This window comes from Sardina pilchardus, chromosome 15 (genome assembly GCF_963854185.1).
Source record: "Sardina pilchardus chromosome 15, fSarPil1.1, whole genome shotgun sequence".
Lineage (NCBI taxonomy): Eukaryota > Metazoa > Chordata > Actinopteri > Clupeiformes > Clupeidae > Sardina > Sardina pilchardus.
In genome coordinates, this window is record NC_085008.1 from 6,705,701 (window position 1) to 6,723,936 (window position 18,236).

Sequence of the window (18,236 nt, forward strand, 5' to 3'; positions counted from 1 at the left end):
GATGATGGAATTGAGCCTTAATTTTATTTTAATTTTATAGTCAATAAAAACGACAATCCAAAACGTTGCTTTGACATCTGTTTTTGACTGACATTGTGTCATAAAAGCTGTGAGGTAAAAAACGTCCTGAATCTTGAGTTGGCCTGAACATAATTGCAACTGACACCTATTCTACAAAATGTACAATCATGTTTGACCTGGTTATGGTGGTTAGGCGTTTTGTCCTGTGTTAGCTGTAACCAGTCCAGCGTGTAGGACCACAGCATGTTAATATATATAAATGTATGTCTCTATCTATCTATCTATCTATCTATCTACTGTATCTATTTATTATGGGACACAATTCTATTGTATAGCCTAGGCCAGAGTGTAACTTTATATATTTATATATTCAAAAAAGTCTTAAAGGGATATTCCGCCATTTTTGGAAATACGCTCATTTTCCACCTCCCCTCGAGCAAAACAATTGATATACCTTGTTCCCGTTCATCCAGCCATTCTGTGAGTCTGGCGATACAACTTTTAGCTTCAGCCTAGCATAGATCATTGAATTGGATTAGACCATTAGCTTCTCGCCTGCTAGCTTCATGTTTAAAAGTGACTAAGATTTCTGGTAATTTTCCCATTTAAAACGTGTCTCCTCTCAAGTTAGAAAGTGCAATAAGACCAACTGAAAATGAAACCTGGCGTTTTTCTAGGCTGATTTGACATGGAACTACACTCTCATCTGGCGTAATAATCGAGGCAACTTGCAAACGTACCATAGGCGCAGTGATATCGTACGCAGCATCTGAAAATAGTCCCCATATACAACAAGCAGTAGTAGTGCCAGTAATGTGCAAGTTGCCTCGATTATTACGCCAGATGACAGTGTAGTTCCATGTCAAATCAGCCTAGAAAAACGCCAGGTTTCATTTTCAGTTGGTCTTACTGCACTTTCTAACTTGAGAGGAGACACGTTTTAAATGAGAAAATTACCAGAAATCTTAGTCACTTTTAAACATGAAGCTAGCAGGCGAGAAGCTAATGGTCTAATCCAATTCAATGATCTATGCTAGGCTGAAGCTAAAAGTTGTATCGCCAGACTCACAGAATGGCTGGATGAACGGGAACAAGGTAAATATCGATTGTTTTGCTCGAGGGGAGGTGGAAAATGAGCGTATTTCCAAAAATGGCGGAATATCCCTTTAAGTTACACTCTGGCCTAGGCTATACAATAGAATTGTGTCCCATAATAGATATATATTTATTTCATTTGCCAGACTCACAGAATGGCTGGATGAACGGGAACAAGGTAAATATCGATTGTTTTGCTCGAGGGGAGGTAGAAAATGAGCGTATTTCCAAAAATGGCGGAATATCCCTTTAAGTTACACTCTGGCCTAGGCTATACAATAGAATTGTGTCCCATAATAGATATATATTTATTTCATTTCTTGTCATCAGCTGTGTCTGATTGCTGGCTGACACATAAGAAGCCTTAATGTAATGTGAAAATACAATTTTCTGTTAATGTGTCTCACTGGATTGGATGAGGTTAATAAAGACCTGCACTCATTGATATATTTACAATTACTGCATTTGTAAGATACAGTAGTTTGCTGGGTTGAATAGATACAGATGACTTACAGATTCTTTTTCCCCTATGTTGAAGATACTTGGAGTACAAAGCTGGATCTGCAGCATCTTCATCTGACCCAACACAGCCACATATAGCATTGTTTGCTTCAAACATCCAGCTATACTCTGTGAATTCAGCCAGGCAACAGGCTATCACCCAGTCCATCCTCCAGGACCTCATAGTCGGATGCTCTCTCCCCCTGTCTTTAGTTGAAAATCCCTACTTTAGACATTTCCTGAATGTCCTGGATGGAAAATACACTCCTGTGTCAAGGGCCACCTTGACAGAGAAGATGGTTCCTCACCTTGTCACTAAGGTTAAGGAGGACATAATTGAAGCCCTTGAAGTCCAGACGAATGTTGCAATAACATCAGACCTCTGGTCTGACCGGAGGCTTCGGTCCTTCCTGGGAGTTACTGCTCATGTTATCTGCAAGAACAAGGACTCCTACATGTTACAGTCTTTTTTACTAGACTGTAGGCGTTTCACAGGTAAGCACAGTGGCAAACGAATTGCTTCAGCATTTGACAGCATTGTAGAGGAGTATGGCATTGGCCATAAGTTAAGCTACATCCTGACGGATAATGCGTCCAATATGAAGCGGGCCTTTAACCCTTTGTTGACTGCCCGAACATTCCATTTTTTCCACACTTGATGACCTCGTGGCACAAAAAAGCTTGCTGTGTGGCCATACTACATGGCAGAGATAAAATATACACACCATTGTAATCAGAAGAAAGAGCACTTCAAAATGGTATAAAACATAAATAACTATGTGTGAGGGTAACATAATTATGTCTAGAAATATGCTCATAATTAATCCGAAAAAATAAAAAAAAATACAGTTTTTCAACATAAATCTTATTTTTCTCTAATTTCTGTTGTAGATAGAGAAAAACTTAGAGTATATGACAGACTAGCAATGTTGTCCCCTACTCAAGGAAAAAAACAGAATCAATTTATCACTTTCTGCTCAAAAGTTATGGTCAATTCATTATGTCCTGTACGTTTGCAGAAAATAGTAGAATGATGACCTCGGGGCACAAAAAAGCTTACAGTGTGGCCATACTACATGGCAGAGATAAAATATACACACCATTGTAATCAGAAGAAAGAGCACTTTAAAATGATATAAAACATAAGTAATTATGTGTGAGGGTAGCATAATTATTTTTATAAATATGCTCAAAATTAATCCGAAAAAAAGGAGAAAATTACAGTATTTCAACATAAATCTTATTTTTCTCTAATTTCTGGTGTAGATAGAGAAAAACTTAGAGTACATGACAGACTAGCAATGTTGTCCCCTACTCAAGGAAAAAAACAGAATCAATTTATCACTTTCTGCTCAAAAGTTATGGTCAATTCATTATGTCCTGTACGTTTGCAGAAATTTTTAGAATCTTTACAGAGTAGAATGTCTTCACTGCCCGATTTGACATTTGACCTCAAAATCCAGACAGAATGGTCAAAATAAGTTATTTTGGCCATATATCCATGAGACAGAGCTATATATGGTATGTTTCACTATACTTTAGGACAGATAATACAAATCCTTATGGAAAAGAAAGTGTTAACCTTTTAGTGACCAACGAAAAGTTGCACCTAAATAACCCAAATATGTACAGTACATTCTAACTTTTTTTTGGAAACCACCACAACACCCAACATCTATTTTGATTGTATTTAGTTGATTTATTTGCAAACATAAATTATTACAAATCATATTGCTTCAGTCATTTTTTTTTTAGATGTGGTAACTCAATAAAGAAGTGCACTTATCAAGTCACGAAAAATAGCAATCAATAAACATAAGCAGCAATGGACAAAAAGTCAACCATCAACTAAAAAAGTGCTTCTTATTTAGGATGAAAAAGCATGTTATGAACAGGCAATCAATAAAATCTAAAAAAATGTCTTATTTATGGTCAACAATAAATGTAAATTCATTGGTAAGTGCATTTCCAATAAACAATCAATAGTGAATGAACACTCAATGTCAGATCAATGGTAATGGAAAGTGCCTCCTGCTTTCATGTGCAATAAACAATAATCTCTTGTCAATCACTATAAACAGTACCCGTACCAGTAAGGAATATGATCAGTGACAAATTCCCCAGGGTTTTGTATAGAAGCATAAACTATGTTTTGATTCTTTCATCCACAGCAACATGCTGGAATAGAGCTCCCCAGTCCCGCCCCTCCTCCGAGAGAGGTGCTTGTCCGGAAGTAAAATTCTCATTAATTTCTCCCATTGACTTCTGGAAAAATTCGGATATAAAGAGTTTTAGACCATGCCTTAGGTTAACCAGCTACGATGTGACTCATAACAGTTAACTTATAATTTCGAGTGAAAAAATGAACAGAAAATGTAAAAAAAGCGAAAGGTACAAGACTGTGTACATATCTTAAATTCCGAGATAGAGAACTCAAATCCCAGGATGCTTTGCAAACGTACACACATTTCCAACATTTGCAGCCTAAAGATAGTTTAACATGGTTCCATATTAATCTGAGAAAAGAAGATGATTACTTCCTACCGTTTCCATTGAGTAAATTCAACCTTCAAGATGAGAAAACCGTTATTTTTCGGAAGACCACACATCGGTCCTGATCTGCCCTGCAGCCATTTTAAGTTTTGAAGTTCCAGCGAGACGAAGCTGGACGATAGGCGCGGGAAAAGCTGAGTACAGTTTGTTTGGCATTGCCATGGCAACGGCGATCTCTACCAATCAAAGGCTCTGCTTTCACCAGTTTTACACGTTAGGGTGTCGGGTAGTGTAGTACTCTCTCGTTAAATCGTGAATAAAGCATTGTTTTCTCAAAACAAGGTTGATGCCCCCATTAACTTTTGACATCTATATGAGCAGGTATAATCGCTTAGTCACATCGTAGCTGGTTTTAAGTCTACCATGGACGGTTACAATGTTATGGCTTATTCTCCAATTGTCAATGGAGAAATTGTATTGGATTTTTACTTCCGGACAAGGCTCTGGGCGGGACTGGGGAGCTCTATGGTTGGTAAAGTGCTTTACTACACGTCACCTTGAAAGTCTCTAACAGGCCAGTGATTTTGCACAGTTTATCACGCTCATCTTCAGCACCAGTATCTACAACATGGAGCATTGGCATCAATGCTTTGAACCGGTCTCTTGACATTATGCTGCGTGCCCACAGGCCATGGTACATGGTTTTGGGGCTCCAGTATCTGTAAAAAGAACTGACTGGGACAAGACCACAAAACATTACAAGGGCCATCAGTCGTGCCAATTCATCTGGACTGGTTTCTTTCCTTGTACCATCTGTACCACCATAATAGGGCTTTCTGAGGATTTCCTCCCAAGCATAAGCATTTGTGTAGGTGCATTTGTAGCAGGAGGGCATCTGTAGAAAAAAGTTTTTAAAAATCTATGGCTTTGGTCATGGTACCTCGTGTTACTTGTACATCTAGGTGAACACCAGGCTGGCGTACAGGACGGACAGATGGCAACTGGTTGAGCATGTCTGGATCATCATAGCTATATGTCTGGACAACAGGTTGATTCACTGGATGTGCAGCTCTCCCTGGGCACGGTCGTTCTGGCATTCCTTCTGGTCCTTTCAGGTTCAAGGGTCAGGGTCATCCTCCTCTGAGTCGGTGGCAGAACCAGGAGAATGTTGAGTTCTAAAAGTTGAGATAAAAAAAAAAACAAGACAAGTTGTTATTGACTACATGTCATTATTTTCTTTCTAGAAGTTGAGATGGAAAAAAAAGTAAGTTGTTTAGCAGAAAGGTTGCTTACTTACTAAATGTCATTAGGCTTTCTGTCTAGAAGTTGAGAGAAAAAAAAAACAAGTTCAATGTTCAACACCTAGGTCAAGGCTACTTTCAGTCAGAGAAGGTTGCTACTTAGGCCTACTAGGCATGTCTTTCTTATATGCCATTACTTTCTTATAGGGAGCACAAATAGACATGTCTGGAACTAAACAGAATGAGTAACACTGATATTTATTTATTCCTTCCATACTATATTCAGCTCTTCATCCAGACATGCCCATAGAATATGCTAGCAACACTACAATGTTGGCAAAGAGCGAATAATTTACCCGCGAGTAGATAAAGCGCGATCAAAAATAAACTAACACGAGGCGCTATTTCTTTCAGTTGTGACAGACAAAAAACACACCATACAAAAGGCACAGTCTACTCAGAGTGTTATCACACGAAAATATAATGTTTTATGAAGCTGTAAGTAGTGTAAGTAGTAGTAAAATACAATATTGAGTTTCAAGAACTTTATTGTTTACTCACGTTGTTGTCGCCGTAGCAGCTAGTCGTCGTCGGAGTCAGAGTCACGAAAGTCTTCATCCAGTTCACGGTCCAACTTGTACTCTTTTCCACTAGATAAGCCACCTATTTCACTGTCTTCACTGCTATTGTCATCATTTATGTGTTGACAACACATTTCTGCCACCTCAGCAGCTGAAAAACGGACTTGTCGATATGTATGGTCCGACATGTTTATTCATTGAACAGCCGCGAATGAGCTGAACGCGGAAGTATCGGAGGCGGGGCAATCACAAGATGTAAAATGACATAAAACTAAGCCAATAGGCTATCAAAACGAACTAAACTACTTGACAGTGATTGGCTAGCTGTTGACAACGTATCTACATAGTTTTTTTCATCGGTGAGGTTAAATGCGTGATTCAAACACGGCGAACACGTCATGGTTCGAAATCGAACCATATTTCAATGGGCCGTCCACAAAGGGTTAAAGTCAGGATGCCAGAAGAGCAGCCTGAAGGTGACAGCTGTGATGAGCTAGATGATGAAACAATGTGGGAGGATGCAGAGGATTCTGATCCATGCTCAACGGGTGAACGTCTCTCTTGCTTTGCCCACTCGCTGCAACTCGTGATTAATGACGGGATGAAAGAGGTAAAGGCAGTAGCTAGAGCCATTGCCAAGGCCAGCAAGTTTACAACCCTGCTGCATAGCAGTAGTAAACACAGAGACTTGTTTGAGGCCCACTTCGGCTGCAATAAGTGTATCCCAGCAGCAAACAATACACGCTGGAATAGCACCTACAGATAGTTAAAGGCTCTCACCACACTTGACCACCGAGCCATCACTGAAATGTGCAGCGATACAGAGAATTTAGTCTTTTCAGCCTGAGAATGGGCTCAGCTAAAAGACCTTTGTGCTTTACTTGAGCCTTTTTCTGAGGCAACAGACCTTACAGAAGGTGATCATCAGGTGACAATTAGCATGGTAGTCCCCACCGTACTGGACTTGAAGAGTCATCTTACAAAGATGGAAGTGCAAATGCCTCAGCTCGTGGCTACAGTATAGTCAGGGCACTGAAAAGATCCTTAGAGAAACGGTTCTCTGGAATCTTCAGGCGGATTCACATGGATGAAGAGGATCCAGAGGAGCCGTTTAGCCATCGGATCTACTTCCTTGCCGCCATGCTCGACCCCCAGTTTGGACTGACCTGGGTAGACTTAGATGTCCAAAATGGTGAAACCAGACCATCAGTGAAGAGGTTCAGAGATGACCTTAAAACATCATTAAGAGGTGACTATATAGTTATTATTTATTACTGTTGTTATTGTTGCAATTACTATTACCGTCATTGTTTTTATACCCTCATTAGAAGCATCCTGTCTAATCCTGCCTCTTTTGTGTGTGTGTGTGCGTGCGTGCACTTTTTAAAGGCCTTTTGATCAGAGAGGCAGACAGAGATGCAGCTGCAGCACCAATAGGAGAAGACGCAGAAGCATCAGATATGGATACTGATAGTGACTCTGCCCCACCGCCGAAACAGCGTCTTCTTTCATGCTACCAGGCCTTTAGGTTGCAACGCAGCACAACCCAGGATTCGAGCACTGATGCACAAATAAGCAAGTACCTAGACAGCATAAATGATAATAAGTGTTTCATGTACCTAAAAGCATCTATGCAAAAGTGGTACATATGGTTACATTCTAGAAGACATGAACAATAATAATATGAGAGTAAAGTGAATGTAATGAAATGGTTTCTTTTATTCTCACTCTCAGAAAACTTCCCTTTATTGTGTTCAATTCACTTAATTAGCTGATATTAAAGGTTGGGTACGGAATTAGCAAAACGGACGGCAGAGTTTGAACATATACAACCTCAAGTCCCGCCCTCCATGCACGAGCGACAATTCAAATGCGCAGCGCGAGAGCGAGCCAGGCTAAATGAAATGCCATCCTGGCGTCTACAGCACTATGAGCTCTAGTCTCCATACAATCACTCACATCAACTTCCCCAATTACATTCTTTAGGCTATTCACCTCCAAAGGGTTGTAGTACATATGGTTCAGTAGCCATAGGTGTGTAGCCTATATTTGAACAGAATCTGGTTTGTTCTTACCAGGGCGATTATCTCCTGAAATATCCGAGTTTAGTGCTGCCCCGTTGGTTCGCCTATTCCACCGTAGCTCCAAGCTGTTAAGTTTCGATTTCATGTTTACAGCACTCTTCGTGTCATGGTAAAATGTAATTTTTGCTACATAGCTTATTTATTGCGTGGGTGATTGAGTTTCCGTAGGTATCCGCTGCCTTAGTTAGTTTGTATAGAAATGAAGTGACACAACAAGAGGGGAACATGGACGTGCAGCAGCAGGCAGTTGGTTTCGTTTCAGCACTGACTCGCGGTCACCAGCTTTTGAAAGGGTCGCGCGGTGGGGAGGGGGAGTAGGAAGAGGAGTAAGACGTTAGATTGACGATCGAGCTGTGAAATGATGGTATGGGGTGAGGAATTCTATTGGCTGGAGTTTTTCGAGCCCTGCCCGTTCCGCAGATGATTGACGTGTTTAATTTCCATTTCAGTGCTTCCAACTTAGTGGCTATAAGTGGGTTAGGAATAGGATTTCAAGTGATTTTGCAAAAATGGCCAAAAAAGCTCATTCCATACCCTACCTTTAATGCTGCATTCCAGACCTCATCCAAACGAGTGGGAGGTGGGACCTACCCTACCTGAAAGGTTCTACCTCCCACTTCAAAGCGTTCCAAGCATTTTGGAGTGGGAGGTTTAGAAAACATGGGTGACTGCCGTAACATTAGCATACCGTCGTAACGTTAGCATATTACGGCTAGGCTAACTGTATAACGTTACTTTCACAATACGTTGTATTCTTTGTTGACACAATTTTAAGTCATAATATGAAGAACAAGTTAATTATCGAGTCTAAAACAACCCTACCCTAAAGTTTAAAGCGTATTCCTTGAAGTTACCTCTCACGGAGCATGTCTCCATGGGCGCCGCCATAATCCTCCCATTTCATTTTGTTGAGGTCGGGGCAGATTGAGCTCCTACGAGTTTGCGAGTAGGAGCTCCCACTTCGACAGACGTTCCAGTGCATCTTTCGTAGTTGGAGGTAGGATTAATCCCACATCCCACTAGTTTAAATGCTGTCTGGAATGCACCATAATTACCACAACATTTAAGCCATGTGGACCAGCTCATTAGTGAAATCAGCTGTACTGTTTCTACCTGAACACGTGGTTTTTACAAAGTGCCATCGATACATTTTATTTTGTCATATATTTGGAAAACTAGAAGATTCAAAGACTAATGGTGTCATGTATATGTTTCTAGGACAAAAACTTGCAGAGATTCAGATGTGTGTTTGGAACAGTTTTTCAAACTTTTTCCCAGGGGGATTTAGACTCCAGGGGTTAAATTATGTTACTAAATGCATTTGTTTCTCTCCAACCCTCTAGAAACAGAGTATTGTAGCTGTTCAGTGGGAAAGATCGCCGGATCAGAGTCCTCTTCTTCTCACTGTATTTGTAATGGTAAGGTGTGTACATTATACCACCACCCACTTTAATGACTTTGCTGTATCTTTGCTCATGTGTGTGTGTCTGTGTGGATGGTCCCCCTGAATAACTTGATGCCAGATAAATTTTTAAGAACATAAGCACTTATGTACACTAATTTTGCGTCCTCCCTTCCTGTATGTAGTACAGTAGCTTGTATACGTGTTAATGTCCCTGTAAAGCTGCACCAGGACAGAGATGACTGGGGATCAAATTCAGAATCCATGATGGCAGCCATGGCTATGTGATTTTTCTTTTTTAAAATGTTGTTTAATAATAAAATGTTTTTGGAATTTAAATGCCATTTCTCATTACTAATGTATATCTGTGTGCCAACTCTTATCTCAAATCAGTTAAGAAATCAAGCATATCTTATGGTGAAAGACTGCAGGTCAAGATGAACTTTACAGTGTTTTTACTCCCTTGGGTCACACATTGACTGCCATGTAATGCACTTTTTACATTTAAGAATTCTAAACTAAGTGTGTAGTAAAAATACAAGACATCATCTCAGTTTAGAATTTTACTTTATTTGTAATCATGAATAATGGAGGGCCATATTGGAAGAGGATCTGGAAAAGACAGAATAAAGGGAAAACATTACAATTACAAGCTAACTGACTTCAAAAATCAACATTGTATATGAATTTAGCCTATTACAGTATGCAAATTAGTTATGTCAATCTGTTACTGCTCTGATCAGTGACTGGGGACTGTAAAATTACCCAGCCAGTTGAGACAGTTTGTTTGGGATTGCCATGGCAACAGCGATCTCTACCAATCAAAGGCTCTGCTTTCACCAGTTTTACACGTTACGGTGTTGGGTAGTGTAGTACTATCTCGTTAAATCGTGAATAAAACATTTTTTTCTCAAAAAAGGTTGATGCCACATTAACTTTTGACATCTATATGAGCAGGTATAATCGCTTTGTCACATCGTAGCTGGTTTTAAGTCTACCATGGACGGTTACGATTTTATGGCTTATTCTCCAGTTGTCAATGGAGAAATTGTATTGGATTTTTACTTCTGGGCAAGGCTGTGGGCGGGACTGTCGAGCTCTATGTGTGTGCATGAGAGACAGACGCATGAGTGACAGAGAGGGAGAGCAGGGAAAGGAAATTCAGCTTAACGAATGTTGCGTGTTTTTCAATAGCGTTAAAAAATAGATAAATTAATTTAAAAAAGTAACGATAGGCAATATGTGGCGGCCGGTGCTGAATCTGTGGCGCATCGCCACAAATTAGTCTATGTGTGGGAAACACTATTACCCCATCAGTTCCGGAAGAGTCGCAGCACCGATGCTTATGCTGGCGTCGGTGCTTACGGTGCTTCAAAAAAGTAGGCAACGCCGGTGTTTTTTCTCTTTAGAATCGAGAGGTATTGCAAGTATCGGTTCTCGTGACATCCCTAAGTGCAATACTCAATATAGCCATTCTATGTCCTCTTTAATGCCTATGTCATGTTTCATATTTGGTAAATTAACCACAGTGAAACATTAACTGCTGCCACTGATCAATTCCACTGTAGATTGTATGACAGCCCAGTGTGAAAGGCACAACATTGTTTATTTTTGCAGCCAATCACTGCTGTTGTTTTATTTTATTGATCTTGGTCATGGAGGCTAGATTTGAAGGCAGCACACAGGTAAAATCCAACGGGCCACAACGAGCTTTTGAGATATTACCACTGCTCCAACACTGAAAGGCACTGTTAGAGTCCTTGGATCAAGTCAAATTCAACGTAGTATATTCCACTGTCTGCTCACGTTGGTGACCGCACTAGAGCAAGCACACTCCGCAGTTCCTTGTAAATGCATTCTAGTTCATTTTATCCAGGTTTAGTTGTTGTGGTCTACCGCCTAACTTTATCCAGAGCAGGCGCTTCTCTCGGTTGAAATGTGGCTTGGGAAAGAGTATAAAATACACACTGTCGCCCAGCCTCTCGGGATACATTCGGAGTTGCATGTACCCCATGCACACCGTTTGACCATATGAAACTTAAAATGTTGAGAAAAAAACAAAAACGAATGAAAACTGACTAACTGCAATGCATTTTAATGGACGTGATGTCCGAGCTATAGAGCTCCACAGTCCCGCCCCTCCTCCGAGAGAGCTGCTTGCCTGGAAGTACATTTCTCATTCATTTCTCCCATTGAGTTCTGGAAAAATCTGAATATAAAGAGTTTTAGACCATGCCTTAGGTCAGGGGTATTCAATTAAAATTCAAAGAGGTCCAGTTACTAAAATGTCCTCCCGGCAAAGGTCCGAATCTTAAATTGTCACTGAAAATAGTGTAGGCTACCCTGAAGTTAATAAAATCAATAATGCATGTACATTTCTAGGCCTATTTAATTTATTGTTACATTTCAAGTGTTTTCAAAGTAATATGCTTGTAACATACCAAAAAGTCTGAACTTGAATGGTACTTGAATGCAAAACAATACTGTAGTTGTCTTTACTAGGCCTACATTTCAAGAAAGACAGACAACAGACACTGAATTTATTCTGAATAGAATAAATATAAAGTGCAAAATAACTTTGAGCAGCCTGAACTTAGGGCCTATTTCAAGCAGCCTAGGCCTAATGTAAAACATTCCGAATCTTTTGAATAAAATAAAAGTGGATCTTTAAGAAAAGAAAAAAAAGACCTTTGTGTAGCCTGTGGGACTTTAGGACCCAGGAGCTGGTAGCGAGGGCTTAAATGCTGAGGTGTTCGTGGGGGCGGGACTTTGCGTCGTCAGTCAGCTGCTTGGTCAGGGAAACAGAGCGGAGTGGAACCGCGGTGAGTTTGAATTGTTTGGCACGCTGTTGTACTAGGCCAGCATTAGCTGCTTTATTGTGTGTTGTGATATTGATAAAGATGTGTTTGTTGTAGATCACAGGCGAACGTAGGCAGTTAGTTTGCTGGTGTTTCGTGTGTTGATGGGTGCGTGTGCAGTCCTGGTAAATGAATCGCGGAAGCGTCTTTGGGTTTAACGCTGGTAGGTATCCTTCCCTTAAAAGTATGGTTTTGATGTGAGCCTTGAGATATGCAGTGATGTGATTTTATTATGGCCTATCTTGTAGAACGAGCATGTAAATAGAACGAATCTTGATCTCCGCTGGGACTCTCTCTCTCTCTCGTGAACAGGTGCGTATTAATAACAAAGCTATGATCCCCTGCTCTGATGATCCCCTGCTCTGTACGCTGGGAATATTGTTATCTTATGTCTCTCAATAGACTGTGCTGGTGTTACAGGACGTTTGCTTAATTGCTGTCGTGTACTGGGGCGGATGGCCTAGCCCTAACCAAAGTAGGTATCTGGTAGCCTAATTACCAAATGAATTGTTAAGACTTTGGCCTTACAAAGACTTACTCTGACTCTGTGTGTAGCCCGTCGTCATACCCGGTCCCGTGCGCTCAGTTATTTGGGCCTACTGGCTTCTGCGTGCTCTGGCTTCTGCGCGCTCTGCCGTTTGCATGCTTCCATTCACACATGGCTAGTCCTTTGTGAAGGAATTCCAACCCTCGTGAGTGTTTGAAGGTTTACAACTTATTTCAATGTTTGCTACCAGTAAGATGAAGAGGCGTGTGATATGTGAATAACTAAATCAGTGTGTTTCTGTCTTCGTAGGTCTTCTCAGTTTGTTTACTTTGTTTGGACATCAGTCACTGTTTTCTCATGTATGAAAATTGCGTATGATTTTATCTTGCATTCAGGTCTATGAACTTATATTAATGTCTTGTTCCGATCATTGGTATTGTCTCGTATTGAGTTAAATTGTTGTATTTGGGCAGTGTGCAATACCAAGGGGGGCTGGGGAAAGGCCAGTGGGCAAGTGCAATTGTATGTTTTTCTATACAGCTGATCTTAGTAGCACTATGCACTTTACTACAGTAGGTCTCCAGTATAAGACATTAAGTGGGTTCTTGTAATTAGTGGGCAGGGCTCAATTCTCAGTGTGTTAAGGTGACCACCTGTGTGACGTGATTAAAATTGGTGTGTATAACATTTTATGGTTGATGCAGTGTAATCCAGGTTGCTGTCGTTGGGGTGCTGAATCTCTTTGGAGCCTTGTGCTCATGGTGAACCAAAAAGGTGGATGGCCTGTCAACATTGAGAACTGTGGTGCTGCCCAACAGGAATTAATGTAATTTATTATATTTATGTACGAGAACCCATGGATGTGTCTTTAGTGTAATCTGTTATTGTAGGTTGTCCCTATACCAAACAACTATTTTAACTACTTGCAAAGAATATAAATAAATAATGTCTGTATTGCTTTTGCTACATCAGCCTCCAATCGTTTCATTCAGTTGAACATATCTAGCGTGGGGTGTACCTTTATTCTAAGATATTAGCTGGGTCTCCCATCCAGTCAAATAAATGGGAGTGGCGTAGTCAGACCATTTTGTGATGTCAACTGGGTTATACTCCCAAAGGCCACATTTGCATACTGCGTTCTAGTATCCTCTGCTAATAGTTCAGATGTTCTTGAATCTTGTTGTTGAAGCTGACAATGGGATCTGTAAAGTTTCTGCAGCCGCATTAAGCACTCATTCACAGCTGCTGTCCCATCGCTAAATGCTCTTTTGTGTTGCATCAAAATCCACGCAATCTTTAACGAACACTAATTTGCCTGTACATGCATGCGTGATCACACGAGTAGACCTGTCATAGTGTGCTTTCAATTTGATAATTATTATCCTACCTCCGCCAAGGAAAGTAATGTTTTCATCGGGGTTTGCGTTTGTTCTGTTTGTTAGCTCTCGGAGTGCTTTTCAAGTTTTACTTGCCCTCACTGCGGACTTCTGCGTGTACCTTTCCTCTAACGACCCGTGTTTGATCTCAGTGACGCACGCTAACGTCGCCACAGTTTCACAGCGCATATTCACAGCAGCACGAACGTATTGGTCCGTCCGTCCATTCATCTTTAAAAGTTCGGTTTTCACCATCATTTTTGAGCAAGCCATTTTCTCTCATCTCCTCTCTCTCCCGCTAGGCCTATTCTCTGTTGCTGAAAGGTAAACAATCGAGTTGATTGGCTTAGCTACGGACGATGCTTTTTGATAATATTAGGCCGACAATTTCAACGGGTCCGGACAGCACCGTCACTGGGTCCGGACCCGGACCGCGGTCCGCCATTTGGTGATGCCTGCCTTAGGTGAACCAGCTACGATGTTACTCAGAAGCATATAACTTATAATTTCGAGTGAAAAAATGGACAGAAAATGTAAAAAAAGCGAAAGGTACAAGACTGTGTAAATATCTTAAATTCCGACTTAGAGAACTCAAATCCCATGATGCTTTGCAAATGTACACACATTTCCAACATTTGCAGCCTAACGATAGTTTAACATGGTTCCATATTAATCTGAGAAAAGAAGATGATTACTTCCTACCGTTTCCATTGAGTAAATTCAACCTTCAAGATGAGAAAACCGTTCTTTTTCGGAAGACCACACATCGGTCCTGACAGCCCTGCAGCCATTTTAAGTTTTGAAGTTCCAGCAAGACGATAGCTGGACGATAGGTGCGGGAAAAGTTGAGTACAGTTTGTTTGGGATTGCCATGGCAACGGCGATCTCTACCAATCAAAGGCTCTGCTTTCACCAGTTTTACACGTTAGGGTGTCGGGTAGTGTAGTACTCTCTCGTTAAATCGTGAATAAAACATTGTTTTCTCCAAAACGAGGTTTATGCCCCATTAACTTTTGACATCTATGTGAGCAGGTATAATCGCTTAGTCACATCGTAGCTGGTTTTAAAGGGATTTTCCGCCATTTCTGGAAATACATTTTCATTTTCCACCTCCCCTCGAGCAAAACAATCGATATTTACCTTGTTCCCGTTCATCCAGCCATTCTGTGAGTCTGGCGATATTTTAGCTTCAGCCTAGCATAGATCATTGAATCGGATTAGACCATTAGCTTCCCGCCTGCTAGCTTCATTTTTAAAAGTGACTAAGATTTCTGGCAATTTTCCCATTTAAAACGTGTCTCCTCTCAAGTTAGAAAGTGCAATAAGACTGAAAATGAAACCTGGCGGTTTTAGGCTGATTTGACATGGAACTACACTCTCATCTGGCGTAATAATCAAGGCAACTTGCAAGCGTACCATAGGCGCAGTGATATCGTACGCAGCATCTGAAAATAGTCCCCATAGACAACAAGCAGTAGTAGTGCCAGTAGTTTGCAAGTTGCCTTGATTGTAGTTCCAGGTTTCATTTTCAGTTGGTCTTTATTGCACTTTCTAACTTGAGAGGAGACAGGTTTTAAATGGGAAAATTACCAGAAATCTTAGTCACTTTTAAACATGAAGCTAGCAGGCGAGAAGCTAATGGTCTAATCCGATTCAATGATCTATGCTAGGCTGAAGCTAAAAGTTGTATCGCCAGACTCACAGAATGGCTGGATGAACGGGAACAATGTAGGCTAAATATTGATTGTTTTGCTCGAGGGGAGGTGGAAAATGAGCGTATTTCCAAAATATCGCGAATATCCCTTTAAGTCTACCATGGACGGTTACGATTTTATGGCTTATTCTCCAGTTGTCAATGGAAAAATTGTATTGGATTTTTACTTACAGGCAAGGCTGTGGGCAGGACTGTGGAGCTCTATTGTTAGCTATGTGCACTGTGATTGGCTCGTCGCGTTAGGGGGCGTGGTTTAGCCCTGATTCTAGATTACCTCAGAGCCCGTCTACGGAGAGCCCTGCCACTCGCTATTAAGTCCCATTGTAACGACTTTTGGTTGCAGTTCCATCAGAATTCCACTGGGGGCGGTCGCCTGAGTGCAGAATGAATGGGAGTCTATGGAGCTAGACGGCTAAATTTGGCTCTTTCACCCAATTGTCGTTGAGAGATCTCAGATTTGATTGTAGTTTTTGCAAGTTCAACATGGGTTATAGGTCAAAAGTTGAATGAACGAGTACTTACGTCCTTCAGATTTCTTACAGGTTGAGTTGTTGTTGCCCATACAGATGGTACGGGTTGAGAATGCTCCTTTCTTTCCCGCACATCGGGACTCCCGAAGCATCGGGAAAACTGCAACCGCAAGGGGGCAACATAGACCGCCCTAATAATATGAAGGTTCGGCTCATGGAAAAACCCGAGGACACCGCGCTGGTGACAAGCGGAGAAAAGAGACATGACGCTCGGCATGTTAGATTGCAGTTGCAGAGTTTTCGAATGTTTACAGCCTACCTCACAGCTCTCTCACTCGACGTAGCCTATAACTCAGTCAGTCCAGCAGAGATGCCAGAGCAACGTTTTGGTCAATGGAGGGGGAGAGAAATGCTCCGCATATCCGTCTCATTTAATCATTAAAATGAAAGTGATGACTGGCGAAATTAATCAAACGACGTTTCAATAAACCATTGTTGAAATGAATGAAAATGGTTTTAGAAAATCGCCTATAGGCCTATCAGAAGGAAATAGCCTTCAATTCAACCTGAAATACTCTAAAGACAACCTTAGATTAATTCATGAATTCATTACGGTTAGCCTACAAGACCGCATTTCTGTATTTTAAAACGGAGGCATGTTCATTTTAACCGGCGACGCTGGGTAGCCTACATGTACCCAGCACTTGTTATGACAGATTTTGTCCCCACCACTTTTGACGACTGAAAATAAAATGTATTTAACAGAAATCTCTTTAATACATGCCTATGCTTGTCACTTTACTTATAACCGTAGGCTACATGCATGGAGAAGATCGCGCATTTTGTAACATTGTAACAATGGATGGTCAGATATGCAGTGAGGGTGATTCATTGTAACCATCGACTAGGAGGCCTAGCTCCGCAATATAAGTTTCTAGCAACGTATGTATCGTATGCATGTTCATGTTGATTCAGAGATAGGCATAGACTACCATAGGCTGCTGGGCGTCAAGCTATATGACAGCATTTTATCATGTGGTGAATTAATAGGCTAACTAACGTCAGTTTAACATGTCAGAACTTTTGATCGGCGTTTCAAGTCCATGGCGCAAATAAAGCATAATGAAGTTAACAATAGAGCTGTGGCGCAACTGGTTGGCGCTTGTGCAAGGTACGCCAGCGACCGGGGTTCGAAACCCACTCGAAGAACCCCTCCGGAACTCATCAAGAGCAAAGTTGTCGTTTTATTAAAAAATGAAAGATTTTCTGTTTTGCGATTTTTTTTATGTTTGCGATGTCTGCTGAAAAGAAAAGTTAATAGCCTATGTGAATTCGTGGTTCAGCGCACACTCACGCACATTTTTACATTGACGAGTCGGGCTCAGGTGTCTGTCGAGAGAGAAGAGGGAGAGGCAGTCGTCCTCAGTGCCACATATAGGTAGGCTATAATGTAGTGAACTGGTTAGACGAGTGTGGGGGAGGGGGCATGATCGCACAAGACAATTGCTCTTCATGAAATGGATCTCACATACGGCTGTCGATTTTTAAATGTAGCCTAGGCCTACTACACCACTTGCGAAATCGGACGTGGCACATAGCCTAATTATTAGGCTACTGGATTTAATATAGCAAATCCATGGACTTTGTTCATCCTATATATACAATAAGTATAAAATCCGACAATCCAAAACGATAACGAGATCTCCCAGAAACGAAAAACAAGTTTGTTGAGTAGCCTAGTCCTTCCAACAATCTCAGCTTTTGCGTTTATAGATAAAAGGCATCCTGTCCTGCTGTAGGCTATTCCAATGAGAAAAAAAACATCCAAGGTATAGGGTCACGGTAATGCAGAATGCATGAATCTCTCTCTCTCTCTCTCTCTCTTTCTCTCTCTCTCTCTCTATATATATATA

At 41.0% G+C, this 18,236-nt stretch overlaps 2 long non-coding RNA genes across 2 annotated transcripts; one reads left to right on the top strand and one right to left on the bottom strand.

The window, feature by feature from the left end:
- Nucleotides 1-4,646: 4,646 nt before the first annotated feature.
- LOC134102169 (uncharacterized) lies at nt 4,647-6,371 on the bottom strand. Its single transcript, XR_009941491.1, has 3 exons — nt 5,913-6,371; nt 5,408-5,429; nt 4,647-5,285 (listed from the first exon to the last, which is right to left on the bottom strand). It is a non-coding gene; the product is annotated as an uncharacterized LOC134102169 (long non-coding RNA).
- Nucleotides 6,372-12,198: 5,827 nt separating this feature from the next.
- Nucleotides 12,199-13,227, top strand: LOC134102266 (uncharacterized). Its single transcript, XR_009941500.1, has 3 exons — nt 12,199-12,240; nt 12,334-12,439; nt 12,525-13,227. It is a non-coding gene; the product is annotated as an uncharacterized LOC134102266 (long non-coding RNA).
- Nucleotides 13,228-18,236: the final 5,009 nt, after the last annotated feature.